The following is a 15,968-nucleotide window of genomic DNA, read 5'->3' on the forward strand; positions in this document are numbered from 1 at the left end:
AAATGAAAGACTTCAGCACTGCTTCGTTGGCGAATGATTAGAAGATCCTCTCGTACCTGAGTTTTAGAAAGCGCAGTTACTGAATAGGAAGCTTAAGCTGTTATACCTCAGCGTTAGCAAATCAAAAGTAGGGGAGGTGCATTTAAGGAACTATTGTCAAAACAGAGGAATGCCTAAATTTGTAGTGTATGATAAGAGGGTCGTCGTTTACTGAAACGCAGGATTGACGGTGTATTAAAAAATAGTGATCGGCTTGGACGTCTTCTCTTCCAGAAACTTCCCAGGTATAGTGCGCTTTTTCTACACTACTGGCCATTAAAATTGCTACACCACGAAGATGACGTACTACAGACGCGAAATCTAACCGACGGGAAGAAGATGCTGTGATATGCAAATGACTAGCTTTTCAGAGCATTCACACAAGGTTCGCGCCGGTGACGACACCTACAACGTGCTAACATGAGGAAAGTTTCCAACCGATTTCTTATACACAAACAGCACTTGACCGGCGTTGTCTGGTGAAACGTTATTGTGATGCCTCGTGTAGGGAGGAGAAATGATTACCATCACGTTTTCGACTTTGATAAAGGTCAGATTGTAGCCTATCGCGATTGCGGTTTATCGTATTGCGACATTGCTGCTCGTGTTGGTCGAGATCCAATGACTGTTAACAGAATATGGAATCGGTGGGTTCAAGAGGGTAATACGGAACGCCGTGCAGGATCCCAATGGCCTCTTATCACTAGCAGTCGAGATGACAGGCATCTTATCCGCATGGCTGTAACGGATCGTGCAGCCACATCTCGATCCCTGCGTCAACAGATGGGGACGTTTGCAAGACAACAACCATCTGCACGAACAGTTCGACGACGTTTGCAGCAGCATGGACTATCAGCTCGGAGACCATGGCTGCGGTTACCCTTGACGCTGCATCACAGACGGCAGCGTCTGCAATGGGGTACTCAACGACGAACCTGGGTGCACGGAAGGCAAAAAGTCATTTATTCTGATGAATCCAGATTCTGTTTACAGCATCATGATGGTCGCATCCGTGTTTGGCGACATCGCGGCAAACGCACATTGGAAGAGTGTATTCGTCATCGCCATACTGGCGTATGACCCGGCGTGATACTATGGGGTGCCATTGGGTACACGTCACGGTCACCTCTTGTTCGCATTGACGGCACTTTGAAGAGTGGACGTTACATTTCAGATATGTTACGACCCGTGGCTCTACCCTTCATTCCACGACCGCATGTTGCAGGTCCTGTACGGGCCTTTCTGGATACAGAAAATATTCGACTGCTTCCCTGGCCAGCACATTCTCCAGATCTCTGACCAATTGAAAACGTCTGGTCAATGTTGGCTGAGCAACTGGCTCGTCACAATACGCCAGTCACTACTCTTGATGAACTGTGGTATCGTATTGAGGCTGCATGGGTAGCTGTACCTGTACACGCCATTCAAGCTCAATGCTTAGGCGTATTTAGGCCGTTATTACGGCCAGAGGTGGTTGTTCTGGGTACTGATTTCTCAGTATCTATGCACCCAAATTGCGTGAAAATGTAATCACATGTCAGTTCCAGCATAGTATATTTGTCCAATGAATACCCTTTTATCATCTGCATTTCTTCTTGGTGTTGCAATTTGAATGGCCAGTAGTGAACGTTCTAGTTACGCTAGGTAGCTGCCACTGTGGACCAGGTATTCGACGCTTGCGGCTGTCTGGAGATTTCCGCCGCTGCGTGACGGACGTGAGGCCGTGGAGTGCGGCCTCCTCTCACAGGTATCGCTGGCTGCAGGCTGGAAGCTGGAAGCTCGGGTGTCGCATCGCTCTCACACGGCTTCTGTGTCCGGCTTCGAGCCTCGCCGCACTTACCGCAACCCGGCTGCACCCGCCCAGCGGCGCCCACACTTACCTGAAATGGGAGAAAAGTACGTTCTAGTTACTACACTGACTAGCTACAAATACTAACGTGATGACAACAGGGAAGCTTATATCGCTGTTCAGCTGTTGGAAGGAACAGAGTCTTTACGTCTAGTATGTGACGATGACTAGAAGGCCGGTTAAAGCAAACTACAAGTAACCAAAATATGCATGCATTTATGCACAAAAAATTCCAGAAATATCCGCTAAAAGTCCGGAAAGGTGCAGTAACATGTGGGAAATACGCTCTAAAAATACACCAACCACCTGCTTCCAAGGAAGGAAGATAAAGGTTTTATGTCCCGTCGATGGCGAAATCATTAGAGACGGACCACAAGCAGCCGGACGGAGTGGCCGAGCGGTTCTAGGCGCTTCATTCTGGAACCGCGCGACCGCTACGGTCGCAGGTTCGAATCCTGCCTCGGGCATGGGTGTGTGTGATGTCCTTAGGTTTGTTAGGTTTAAGTAGTTCTAAGTTCTAGGGGACTGATGACCTCAGATGTTAAGTCCCATAGTGCTCAGACCAATTTGAACCATTTTTGAACTAAATCATTAGAGACGGACCACGAGCTCGGATTGGGAAAGGACGGGTAGGGAAATTGGCTGTGCTTTTCTCAAAGGAAACATCCCGTCAATCGCTTTAAGCAATTTGGAGGAATTAAGGGAAATTTTGGTCCGCAGCTCGTGGTCTCGCGGTAGCGTTCTCGCTTCCCGCGCACGTGGTCCCGGGTTCGATTCCCGGCGGGGTCAGGGATTTTTCCTGCCTCGAGACGACTGGCTGTTGTGTCGTCTTCATCATCATCATTCATCCCCATTACGGTCGGAGGAAGGCAATGGCAAACCACCTCCACTGGTACCTTGCCTAGTACAACGGTGCGGGTCTCCCGCATCGTCCCCAACACTCCTCGGAGTATGGGACTTCATCATCATCATCATCATCATCATGAGAGATTTAAATTTGGATGGGTCGTCGGGGATTTGAACCAGCGTCGTGTTGAATACGATTCCAGCGCGTTACCGCTGCACCGACTCGCTCGGGCACTAAAATGTAGGTAACTACTAGGCGTGGCGCAAACATATCGTGTTGGGAGGAGACCAGACACGGGCTGTTGCCGGTCTTCTCGTTTGGAGCGGTCCTTGGTTGACGTGATGATGGAAATGAAGCACTTAACTGTGATTTTGCTTTTGCGCAAAAAAATGTTCAAATGTGTATGAAATCTTATGGCACTTAACTGCTAAGTTCATTAGTGCGTAAACTTACACACTACTTAACCTAAATTATTCTAAGGACAAACACACCCACACCCACACCCACCCACCCACACACACACACACACACACACACACACACACACACACACACACACACACACACACACACACACACACACACACACACACACACACATGCCCGAGGGAGGACTCGAACCTCCGCCGGGACTCTTTTGCGCAACTGAAGGCAATGGCACAAACTAACGCGGGAGCCGTCACTGAACATTAGATCGTCTCCTAGATAATATGGAACTGGGACATTTCTCATTGACCTGAATATTGCACAACTAGTAAGTGCCAGGAAGCGTTGTAGCAGCGTGTCACGTAATATTTTCGTGCGATCAGTGAGCAAACAGGAACGTATCGACCAGAGCGGTCACTGGAACATCGCCCGTAAAAGTCCTAATGCTAGACTAGAGAGAACGTGAGTGTGGGGGGGGGGGGAGGGGGGGGGGGACGGCTGAGGACAAGATTTGCTAAATGTTATATCTGGAGTGTTATGTGGCACTGCAGTGAATCATGGGTAGTTAACAAGAAAGATATTTAGAATGCTTTGATTTGTGGCTATAAGAATGCCTGAGGTGAAGGGAAGTGAGAGACTTACATGTCAAGAAGTAATGAATAAAATACCGGAAGTAAGAAGATTAGCAGTGATCAGAAAGAGGAAAAAGGTATTGGATAGGACATACACTGCGTAGGAATTGTCTACAACAAATAATTGCAGAGGGAGAAGTAGAAGAAATGAGTGGAAGAGTTAGGAAAGAAATTTGAAGTGATGGATAACAGTAGAAGAAGAAGACGAACATACAGACAGGTAAAGGAAGATGCTCAGAACAAGACACGATGGAGAGCCTTCAGTTGAAATCCGTCGTAAAACAGGAACACTAAAGAAAAAGAAGAACAAGAACGTTACTGTATGCACGAATTAGTTCATTAAAAGAAAGTTTGCTCTGTCAACTAAATTTACAAGCCTGACACATTTTGTTATGGCCTATAGATGAATAAACAACTAACTAAATGGTCGAAAAAAAACTACTGCTGCTGGAGGAAAACCAACGTTTCGGCCACGATTGCAGCGGCCTTCTTCTGGGTCTAATGGTGCGTTCTAGCTATGCAGTCTCCTTTATATTTTGTCGTTAGTGTTCACTGCGAATGCAATTACGTCATAATTTTAAAAAGGTAGTTAGTATCATCAGCAACACTGCGGAAAAGAAATAAAATTCAGCGAAGCCTGTGTGTTGGCCAAGCAGCCAATTATGACGAAACGCAAAATCGGAGAGGCCATCGAAATACTTAAACACCCTAACAACATGAACAGGGAGGATGGACTCAGGCTTGCCCCACCTTGGCTGCCAGCAATCAGAGCCCAGCAGACCGCACTGTCAGCACGAGACACGAGCACTACCGGCGAGTAACTGCAACACCGACTGAAAGGAAGGCCTTGGCGCTTGTTCGTGACGTCACGTCAGCTAGGCACGGCGAACACCAGGTCTGTTGCAGGCATACTCATAATGATGGTGTCTCCCTCTCTGACACAGGAAAATGTGAAACTATTGGCGGTAGTTGGCCAACGCACATTGTTCTGAGAGATTTCTGCAATCAATTAATTGTGCAATTCATTACACTTCTTAACAAATAGTGTACTCCTGAACTTAAATTTCCACCTGTTTTAAGGATTGACATACAAAAACAACTTCATGGTCCAGCAGCAACAGAATTCGTGCTTCTTTACCTTATTTGTAAATCTGAGGAAGTTACGTTTGTACTGGGTTGCTTTTACAAGAAACTGTGAACATATTCGTGCTCTTCTTTACGTATCTTGGTTGACTATGGGGTGAGGAGCACTGAATGTTAATGAAATATCTTGCGATTGTACACGTTGGGGGAGGGGGTTGGGGGACAGAAGAAGAGGCAAAAGAGAGATACTTGTTTTATCAAATAAAATTTTTTTTATCTTATAAAGTTTCTCCTTTCAGTTGCAAGAGGGGAATATTTATCTTTTCTAATGTGCATGTTTAAAAAAGTTTAAGCTCAGCAGTATTTTCGATGTATGAAGCTATTTTGTTTCCTGTTTAGAATTCCTTTCTTTGAAAACGACTGTAATCTAAGGACTGGCAACAGTTGGACATTTACACATGTAAATTAGTTCACATTTGCAGTGACGTTGTCAAACGAAAATAAATAAATAAAAGAAACGAGTTAATTGTAAGGGGGTTGGGGTAAGTTTCTATAACAAAATGGATTAAGTAAATATAGTTACTTGAATGTAAAATTTCCCAAGCTTGCAATGGGGCAAAGCATCTTCTCATATAGATCTACGTTTGTTTCGACAGGATTCAGTAATACAGAACTATGATCTTCATTTGTAGCTTTACGATAGTAAGAAAATCTTTCATCTAAATAAAACTGCATAATCTAAAACAATACCAAACATTTTGTCCAAAAATTAAGAGATTTATAGTGATAAGCACGCCCGGGCGTTTCTGCCTGCAACAGACCTGGCGTTCGCCGTGCCTAGCTGACGTGACGTCACCAACAAGCGCCGAGGCCTTCCTTTGAGTAGGTGTTGGTAACTGCCGCCGCGCGGCCGACGTCCAGCAGTTGGTAAACAGCATCAAACTTCTCATTCGACGGTGACCACCAATCATGGTACATAACATAAGAGCCAATAGACAACAGAGGTGACGTTCTCCCTCCACCGCAATAACCTATTAAAATAAAGTTCCCTCTTCTTCTTCCTTAAGTGGCCAATGAAACTAACTACCTTTTTAAAATTATGACGTAATGGCATTCGCAGTGAACACTAACGACAAAATATAAAGGAGACTGCATAGCTAGAACGCACCATTAGACCCAGAAGAAGGCCGCTGCAATCGTGGCCGAAACGTTGGTTTTATCTCCAGCAGTAGTAGTTTTCTTTTACATTATGACGCGGTACCGTACCCAGATAACTTTTATGTCGACTGACCCTGACCGCGGAAGCCTACGCAATTATAAACTAACAAAATGGCTAACTCGTGATAAGGATGTCCTCCTGCACATTGATTTTACAACAAGATGCGAAACCGCGGCACTGCTACGCCACGAATGCTTCCACGAACAAATCGGCCTCTGGTCTGAGAAAGACCTCACCGGCGATGTGCTTCCCAGCCTGATTCACGCGCGAAAGCGTAGGACCTGGGGCGGTCTGTGACTGGTCGGACGTGGCGGGGTGCGTCAGCGGGAGCTGGCTGCGCCGTGAGTCACGGCAGGAAACGACGGCGCGCCACGCCGCCCACAGAATGCCCAGCCGTGCCACAACACACGTGGGCGTCGCCCGACTCCGTACTCTGCGTGCTCGCCGCCGCGACTGCGCTTCGCTGCCAATTTTATAGGAGGTCTCCCAGTAAAAGCGAGGAAGAACTGCGGGATCTCTCCAATGGAATGGGCAAGCTACTGAGCACACACCGCAGACTGACAATAAGCCAAAGGCGAGAAAGTTGCAGAAATCAGATTCGCGACAAACTTAACAATCGTAAGGGCGGGGGGGATCGCAAGTAGTAGATGAAATGAAAGAATACTGCTTCTTTGCAATCAAAATAAAATATGTCGGATGTAGCAAAGAGGGCGCGAGGAGCAGATTAGTACAGGCAAAAAGGGCCTTCCTCACCAACAAGGCGTAGGCCCAAATTTGAAAAGAAAATTTCGGAGAAGGTGCGTCAGAAGCACGTCATTGTACGGTAAAGGATCATGTGCTGTGGCAAAACCGGAAATAAAGGAATAGATGTTTCTGCAGTGTGGTTCAAAAAATGGCTCTGAGCACTATGGGACTCAACTGCTGTGGTCATTAGTCCCCTAGAACTTAGAACTACTTAAACCTAACTATCCTAAGGACATCACAAACATCCATGCCAGAGGCAGGATTCGAACCTGCGACCGTAGCAGTCGCACGGTTCCGGACTGCGCGCCTAGAACCGCGAGACCACCGCGGCCTCTGCAGTGTGGGGTACATAAGGATGCTAATAGTGAAGTGGTCTGGTAAGAAATAAAGTACTCCACCGAACAGGCGAGGAAAGGAACGTGCGGAAAACACAACGTGGTGATAGGACACGTGTTGTGATTGACAGAATAACAACTTCCGTGATACTAGTGAGAGGCGTGGACGGTAAAAATGATTGGGGAACTGGAGAAGACGGAGAATTCAAAAAATACAACAGACAACTGAGGAAGCAGGTTTTTGCAGAACTTTGATGTGAACAGGAGGAGAGATAATCGTGACAGCACGACAAAAGACAGAAAAGATTACGTTTACCCAAAAGGAAAGAGACTGCTGTGATTACTAAGGAACCGTGTCTCGTAGCGTGTCATACGATATCGGTGTCCATATGCCATTAAAAATATTAGAAAAATTCATCAACTCAGTGGCAATGGACGTGCAGGTTACTACATATCTGACTGGCTAGTTCTCGGAAGTCATAAAAGGCGTCACTTCGACGCAGCGCCATTTTTTCTTTAAAAGTGTGACATGGAGCCCATGTAAAACCGTAACAGGTCTGTAATTTACTGCCGGCTAATATTCTGTCTTGATCACACAGCAATCGGACTCCCACAAAGTCATTTTTAGAATAAAAAAGTCACTGAAAAGTATAGTTCGTTCCAGAGCTTAGTACTCTATCACAAATGGGCAAGTAGTGTTTGTCGATTTAATTACTATTTCAAAATCACATTAAATAGCCAGAAAGAATATTTATTTTACTGACACCTTTTCGATCTGGAGTTGATGCTGTCAGAATCGTAACTGATAACCAGTAAAAGCTGTTGTAGGATGGACTGGAAATGCCCTCCCGCCAGGTGCAAGTCTTTCGATTTGACGCCACTTCGGCGACTTGCGCGTCGATGGGAATGAAATGATGATGATTAGGACAACACAACAGCCAGTCCCTGAGCGGAGAAAATCTCCGACCCAGCCGGAAATCGTACCGGGCCCTTAGGACTGAGACTCTGTCGCGCTGAACACTCACCTACCGGGGGCGGACGTAGGATGGACTTAACTTGTAATAAACAGGCAGTCTTTTGAGCTGGTGAAGGAGCAAACGGAGGTGTCTGGACTCGAATGGATGAGGGATCCGCTTTGAAGACGAGCATCACAAATTGGGGAAGTACACAGATTAGCATCATCAGCCTGGAGTCCATTTTTTTTATTCATATTTTTCCCCTTTTATCGTCTCAGTCCTCATCACGAAATTTTTCAAGGGAGCGTAAGAAACATTCCTAGTAAACTGCTCACAGAAATGAAAATTAAAAAAAAATGTGGACGGCATTGTTATATGGGATAATCCGTGGGGTGGGTTCAGTCTCCTGTCGGAAAGAGTGTTCTCGCTCCGCGCACATTGGCTCCTTCCCTTGTGGTGCGTGAGAGCTGTATGAGTATTTGTGAAGTCTAGGTGACTAATGGTTGCACGTATAGTGCAGTGTAGTACGATGATGATGATGAGAGAAGGGAGTGGTGAAAATCAGCGCCAGCATATAGCCTACTCCTCTCTAATACCACCAAGGGGCCGCTGAGCTTAATGTCCCCATCGGACAGACGGACCAAAGTCATCAGTGTCTGTCAGATACTCTCGCTTCGTGGGACACTGTGGAATATTTTAAATTTAATGCAGGACAGTGGCGCAAAGGATGTTGATCAGTATCTTCACGGCACCACCTCTCCTCCACTTGCCGGCCAAAAACTGGACCATCAAGATTGGAACCAGCTTACTTCCGAGTCGCAGAGGCTTGCGTTAGCGACCTCGCTTACAGAGGCGAGTATAGAATTAGTGCTACATAAGAAAAGGAAAAAAGCCAGTAGCAAGGCTCTTCTTTTTCTTTACCCTTTGTCCCGCCTGATTGCTGATCCGCTGAGTGGATTCGCTGTCTCCATTTTGTTCGATTGTGGGCCATATCTGGATAAAGTTTTATAGCCTTCAGGTCACTGTACTGAGTGTCGTCCCATCGCTGTCGTGGTTGTCCCTGGGGTCCTTTTCCCATGACTTCCACTATGTATGCTGCCTTTCAACTGTGTCAGCCTCTGCGCATAGCACATGTCCAAACCATCACAGGCGGCTTGCTCGCATTTTCTTCTGGGTCGGTGCACCCCAGAACGTTTCCTGATAGCATCGTTCGAAGCATGATCCAGTCGAGTGATGACACCTGTCCATCTAAGCACCTTAGTCTTCACGACCCCCAGTCGTCGTTCTGCCATATTGTACTGGCCAACACTCGGTGCCGTCGAGAAAAACAGGACGGGTGACAGTCGGGTAGATCTTTGACTTCAGATGACGCTTAATCCGACGATCGCAAGTGATGCACATTGTCGCTCGCCACTTCCTCCAGGCTGCCTGCGTCCTTGCATTGACCTCGTCTGTAAGCTGGCCATCACTAGAAACTTAAATTTTGGTTCTCTTTGTAGATTTTCTGGCAACGGCCTTGCCGCAGTGGATACACCGGTTCCCATCAGATCTTTGAAGTTAAGGGCTGTCGGGAGTGGCCGGCACTTGGATGGGTGACCATCCGGGCTGCCATGCGCTGTTGCCATTTTTCGGGGTGCACTGAGCCTCGTGATGCCAATTGAGGAGCTACTCGACAAAATAGTAGCGGCTTAGGTCAAAGAAAACCATCATAACGACCGGGCGAGCGGTGTGCTGACCACACGCCCCTCCTACCTGCATCCTCAGCCGAGGATGACACGGCGGTCGGATGGTCCCGATGGGCCATTTGTGGCCTGAAGACGGAGTGCATGTCACTAGGATCTGAGGACATGTACTCAGTTTTCTTTCTGTTGAGCAGCAGACCCATCGCGCAAGTCGGTCGTTCCACTCTTGTGTTTGGTGCTGGTGATCAGCCTTGTTCTCCATAGCCAACATGACATCAACAGCATGGACAAGTGTCCTGGTAGTGGCATGTAGAGATCTGATGTGACAGTGTCAAACGGTTCAAATAGCAGTGAGCACTATGGGACTTAACATCTGAGGTCATCAGTCCCATAGAACTTAGAACTACTTAAACCTAACTAACCTAAGGACATCACACACATCCATGCCCGAGGCAGGATTCGAACCTGCGACCGTAGCGGTCGCGCGGTTCCAGACTGAAACGCCTAGAACCGCTCGGCCACACCGGCCGGCTGTGACAGTGTCCATAAAGAATAAACAGCAGTGGTTCTAGGGATGGACTCCTACTATGATGCGGAAGTCATTTGCTACTCCTACAGCCCGATTGTACACACAGTAACCATACCCAGCTAACAAGGTATTATGGAATGCCATGTTCTCGAAGCGCTACCCAGGTTAGGTGATGTGGTACCCGATCGAAAGCCTTTTCGAGGTCTGGAAATGCAAGATGCAGTGGCTTGTTCTTTTCACTGTATTTGTAACCATCATCCACGCAGCATGGATTGCGTCAGTTGTGCTACAGTTTTTCATAAATCCAGTTTGGTTCCTTGTGATCTGAGCTAACTCTCGAGTCCTTTTGTGAAGAATGCGTTCAAGGATCTTCGCGTGGGTGAGTAATTTGATTGGGCAGTAGTTAGAACACTCAGCAGGGCTTCCTTTCTTTTTGAAGACTGGTGCAGTGATGCTGTGCTGCCAGTCTGCTGGCATTCTAGCTTGTCTGATATCTGGTTCAAAAGATCTGTTAGCCAACCTAATGCATTCCACTGTTGAGAACACCATAATTCTGCTGGGAGGCCACCGGGGCCGGTGGCTTTCCGTCTTTTTATTTCCTTCAGAGCATCCTCGATTTCGCCAATGTTAATTTCCTTGACTGGTTCTTCAACAGCTGATATGTTTGGTGGTGGATGGGGAAATCCCTCGGTGGAAATTCTCTCAAAGTAGCTCCGCCAGAATTCCTCTGCTTTCTTCTGGTCGAACAGCAGCTCATCTGTATCTCCGTATCGTCGTTAACGCCGTAAAATTTTGGATATCCTCCGTTTTACAACGTTTTGATCTGACTAGTCGATAAATGTCACATTCACCTTCGCATGTATCGTGTTTCAAGTAGAGATCTTAATACTGGTCTGCTTTTGTAACAAGACTTTGATCGTTACATAGCTTTGGTTACTGATGATAACTTGACACCAGTGCCTATGAGTTTAATTTGTACGCTACAGCACTGAAGATCATCACTATGTGATTAAAAACCAATTTTGCTGTCAATAAACGATCAAAATTACGGCCAACGCTGACCTTCCGTCTAATTTCACATATATGGTCGTTGTGCACACAGCACTCTATGGAGTCGCCAATCAATGAAACAATATCCGTCGTCCAGGTGTCCTGCAATGATGTAAAAAGGGCACAAAAAACACGATACTTTCACTACAATTGTGATGTCACAGTCCCTTTAAAAAAACCTTACCCTGTTTAAGTTACTGGAGGTAAAACGTCTAGCAGTGAACGGATGGTACAAAAGAGATTGGAATGGGTGACGTTTTTCCATCGACAACTGCTGCGGGAGAATGTTACCGGGCGTGCCGCGTACGATCAAGGGCAGAGCTGGTGTTCTGTGCTCGACACTGAGAATCGCAGCGGTTCCCACCGACAAGAAGCAGTGCCTATTGTTCGCGCCGTGTCGCGAGAGAGGTGATGTTTTTCGGAGAGCTACTGTCTTTTTCGCGCTGCGGTCACAGGTTAACAGCTGATGCACGACGTGGGCTGCAGGGAATCGGTGCAGCACATCCGCGCCGGCCTCGCGACGCTTCTGATCTGTCGGAGAGTTACACATCTACATCTCTACTCCACAGGCCTTATCGGTGTTTGACGGAGGCACACGCAGGGAAACAGCCTCATTTTCATCTCGGATGGTATGCGAGAAATAAGATTGTCGATATCCATTAGTATGGGCCCAAATCTCTCCGATTTTAGCGACGTTTTCATTGAACGAGACTCAAAGGAAATAAAGCTCCGCCACTCTGGCCTCAGACAGACCAGTGGGGACCCACCGACCGCCGTGTCATCCGCAGCCAATGGCGTCATCTGAATGCAGTATAGAGGGTAGCGGTGTTATCATACCGCTCTCTCGGCATTTGTCGGCGAGAAAGGCTCAGATTCATTACTTCTTGTTCAAGTAGTTCCTCAGCTGGCGTCACATGTAGGACGCCATTGCAGTCCTCCTACCTTGGAAAAATCCTTGCCAGGAGGGGTATGTGAACTCTTGTCCCTCGCATGGCTGTCAGGCACGCTGACCACTCAGCTACAGAGGCGAACACGCGATGTATGTAATAATTACTAGCGAGAACTGACATGAATGAAACTATGCCATTATACAGAGGGGTCTAAAAAAATGTATCCACTGTTTAAAAGTCCATAACTTGCAAACTAATTGACGGAGTTGTCTCATTTTTGGAGAAAGTGTAGCTTAAAGTCCAACTTAAAGATATCACTGAAGGTGTTCGAAATGGTCACTATTAACATCCACACACAAACGATGCCGCCGAACTGCAGCACGAACTACTGACTGCAACGTGTTCAGTTGGATATTTGCACATGAATGTACGATGGATTCTCGAAGTTCATCCAATGTGCGTGGCTTTTGTCGATAAACGACGTCTTTTAGTGTTCTCCACAGGTAAAAGCCCAGAGGAGTTAGGAATGGGGAACGTGGTGGATACTCCACAGCACCTCTACGGCCTATCCATCTTCCTGGTAGATTTTCGTCGAGATACGCTATAACACGATTTTGGTAGTGGGCTGGGGCACCATCTTGTTGAAGGTAAACTCTTCCGTCTCCATACAAGTCTCGGATGGCAGGTAAAATGGATGTCTGAAGCTTCTGAAGCTCATCGAATGTAAGTCTTGCACCAGCCATGTTTACTGGAGTAACTAGGTGCAGCTAAGAACAAAACACTGACTATCTGGCGATTGTCATCTGATAGAACAAAACAACACAATACAACGCTTGTGTGGCGATTGCCGGAACTACAAACTATACACTACCAAAGATGAGACAACTCCGTCAATTAGTTTGTTAGTTATGGACTTTTAAACAGTGGATACATTTTTTGGACCCCTCTGTAGAAGCCAAAACGTTTCTCGTTTCCATAACCAACATATTAGTTGTATATTCTGTTTGTCGAGAGAGGAAAAAGTCAAACCATGTCTTCTCAACCGTTGAAAAACTTTTCTTCTGTGGCATAAGCATTTAGGTTTGTTGCTTTTCAAATCAGACTATCGTCAGTGGCTGTTGCCTGTGGCAATTACGGTATGTCAGTGGATGTTGACTGTGGCAACGGATAATGCTAAGCTACAACTTTGAAACCACTGCGCACTTTTATTTTTTCAAACCCTTATTGTTTCGGCCAGCTACGGACCACGTTATTTCAACGATTTTCTTTCTTGCTCGTAGTCCAGTTTTCTTCTGCCTGGATCTCCCTTCACTTGCTCGGTCTACGTCAGGAGTGTCGTAAATTTCATTAGGTTTGGACTGTCTGTTGAATTTCCTGCTTAGACAATCACGTTTCAAGAAACCGAGCTCTTAGAAGTCTCCGTAATCCACACCCCAATGGTTTTCTTATTTAAAAATTAGGCGAAGATTCTGCTGAACAAAGTCTGCTTACTTTCACGTCACGTTACAATAAATATTTTGATTTCACGTAAATACAGCTCAGTGTTATGTCGTATTGTTATCTGCTGTGAACATTCATTTACTAAATTATAGAATACAGTACGCCCTAAATTTCGGCCAAAACCACGCGACTCGATAAGGAGATGCATATTCGCTGCATTTATTGCCTACGGAAGTCGGATGGCAAGACAATGTCATTTGTATGCTGGATAATTTTCACCAAGCTGTCTCTTCATTTAGATATTCAAATTACATGATGTTGTTGTTTTTGTTGTTGTTGTCTTCAGTCCTGGGACTGGTTTGATGCAGCTCTCCATGCTACTCTATCCTGTGCAAGCTTCTTCATCTCCCAGTACTTACTGCAACCTACATCCTTCTGAAATTGCTTAGTGTATTCATCTCTTGGTCTCCCTCTACGATTTTTACCCTCCACGCTGCCCTCCAATGCTAAATTTGTGATCCCTTGATGCCTCAGAACATGTCCTACCAACCGGTCCCTTCTTCTTGTCAAGTTGTGCCACAAACTCCTCTTCTCCCCAATTCTATTCCGTACCTCCTCATTAGTTGTGTGATCTACCCATCTAATCTTCAGCATTCTTCTGTAGCACCACATTTCGAAAGCTTATATTCTCTTCTTGTTTAAACTATTTATCGTCCATGTTTCACTTCCATAAATGGCTACACTCCATACAAATACTTTCAGAAACGACTTCCTGACACTCAAATCAATACTCGATGTTAACAAATTTCTCTTCTTCAGAAACGCTTTCCTTGCCATTGCCAATCTACATTTTATATCCTCTCTATTTCGACCATCATCAGTTATTTTGCTCCCCAAATAGCAAAACTCCTTTACTACTTTAAGTGTCTCATTTCCTAATCTAATTCCCTCAGCATCACCCGACTTAATTCGACTCCATTCCATTATCCTCGTTTTTCTTTTGTTGATGTTCATCTTATATCCTCCTTTCAAGACACTATCCATTCCGTTCAGCTGCTCTTCTAAGTCCTTTGCTGTCTCTGACATCGCAGGTTCGAATCCTGCCTCGGGCATGGATGTGTGTGATGTCCTTAGGTTAGTTAGGTTTAAGTAGTTCTAAGTTCTAGGGGACTGATGACCTTAGATGTTAAGTCCCATAGTGCTCAGAACCATTTGAACCATTTTGAACCTGTCTCTGACAGAATTACAATGTCATCGGCGAACCACAAAGTTTTTATTTCTTCTCCATAGACTTTAATACCTACTCCGAATTTTTCTTTTGTTTCCTTTACTGCTTGCTCAATATACAGATTGAATAACATCGGGGAGAGGCTACAACCCTGTCTCACTCCTTTCCGAACCACTGCTTCCCTTTCATGCCCCTCGACTCTTATAACTGCCATCTGGTTTCTGTACAAATTGTAAATAGCCTTTCGCTCCCTGTATTTTACCCCTGCCTCCTTTAGAATTTGAAAGAGAGTATTCCAGTCAACATTGTCAAAAGCTTTCTCTAAGTCTACAAATGCTAGAAATGTAGGTTTGCTTTTCCTTAATCTATTTTCTATGATAAGTCGTAGGGTCAGTATTGCCTCAGGTGTTCCAACATTTCTGCGGAATCCAAACTGATCTTCGCCGAGGTCGGCTTCTACCAGTTTTTCCATTCGTCTGTAAAGAATTCGTGTTAGTATTTTGCAGCTGTGGCTTATTAAACTGATAGTTCGGTAATTCTCACATCTGTCAACACGTGCTTTCTTTGGGATTGGAATTATTATATTGTTCTTGAAGTCTGATGCTATTTCGCCTGTCTCATACATCTTGCTCACCAGATGGTAGAGTTTTGTCAGGACTGGCTCTCCCAAGGCTGTCAGTAGTTCTAATGGAATGTTGTCTACTCCCGGGGCCTTGTTTAGACTCAGGTCTCTCAGTGCTCTGTCAAACTCTTCACGCAGTATCGTATCTCCCATTTCGTCTTCATCTACATCCTCTTCCATTTCCATAATATTGCCCTCAAGTACATCGCCCTTGTATAGACCCTCTATATACTCCTTCCACCTTTCTGCTTTCCCTTCTTTGCTTAGACTTGGTTTCCATCTGAGCTCTTGATATTCATACAAGTGGCTCTCTTCTCTCCAAATGTCTCTTTAATTTTCCTGTAGGCAGTATCTATCTTACCCCTAGTGAGATAAGCCTCTACATCCTTACATTTGT

Source organism: Schistocerca nitens, chromosome 6 (genome assembly GCF_023898315.1).
Source record: "Schistocerca nitens isolate TAMUIC-IGC-003100 chromosome 6, iqSchNite1.1, whole genome shotgun sequence".
Taxonomy (NCBI): Eukaryota; Metazoa; Arthropoda; class Insecta; order Orthoptera; family Acrididae; genus Schistocerca; species Schistocerca nitens.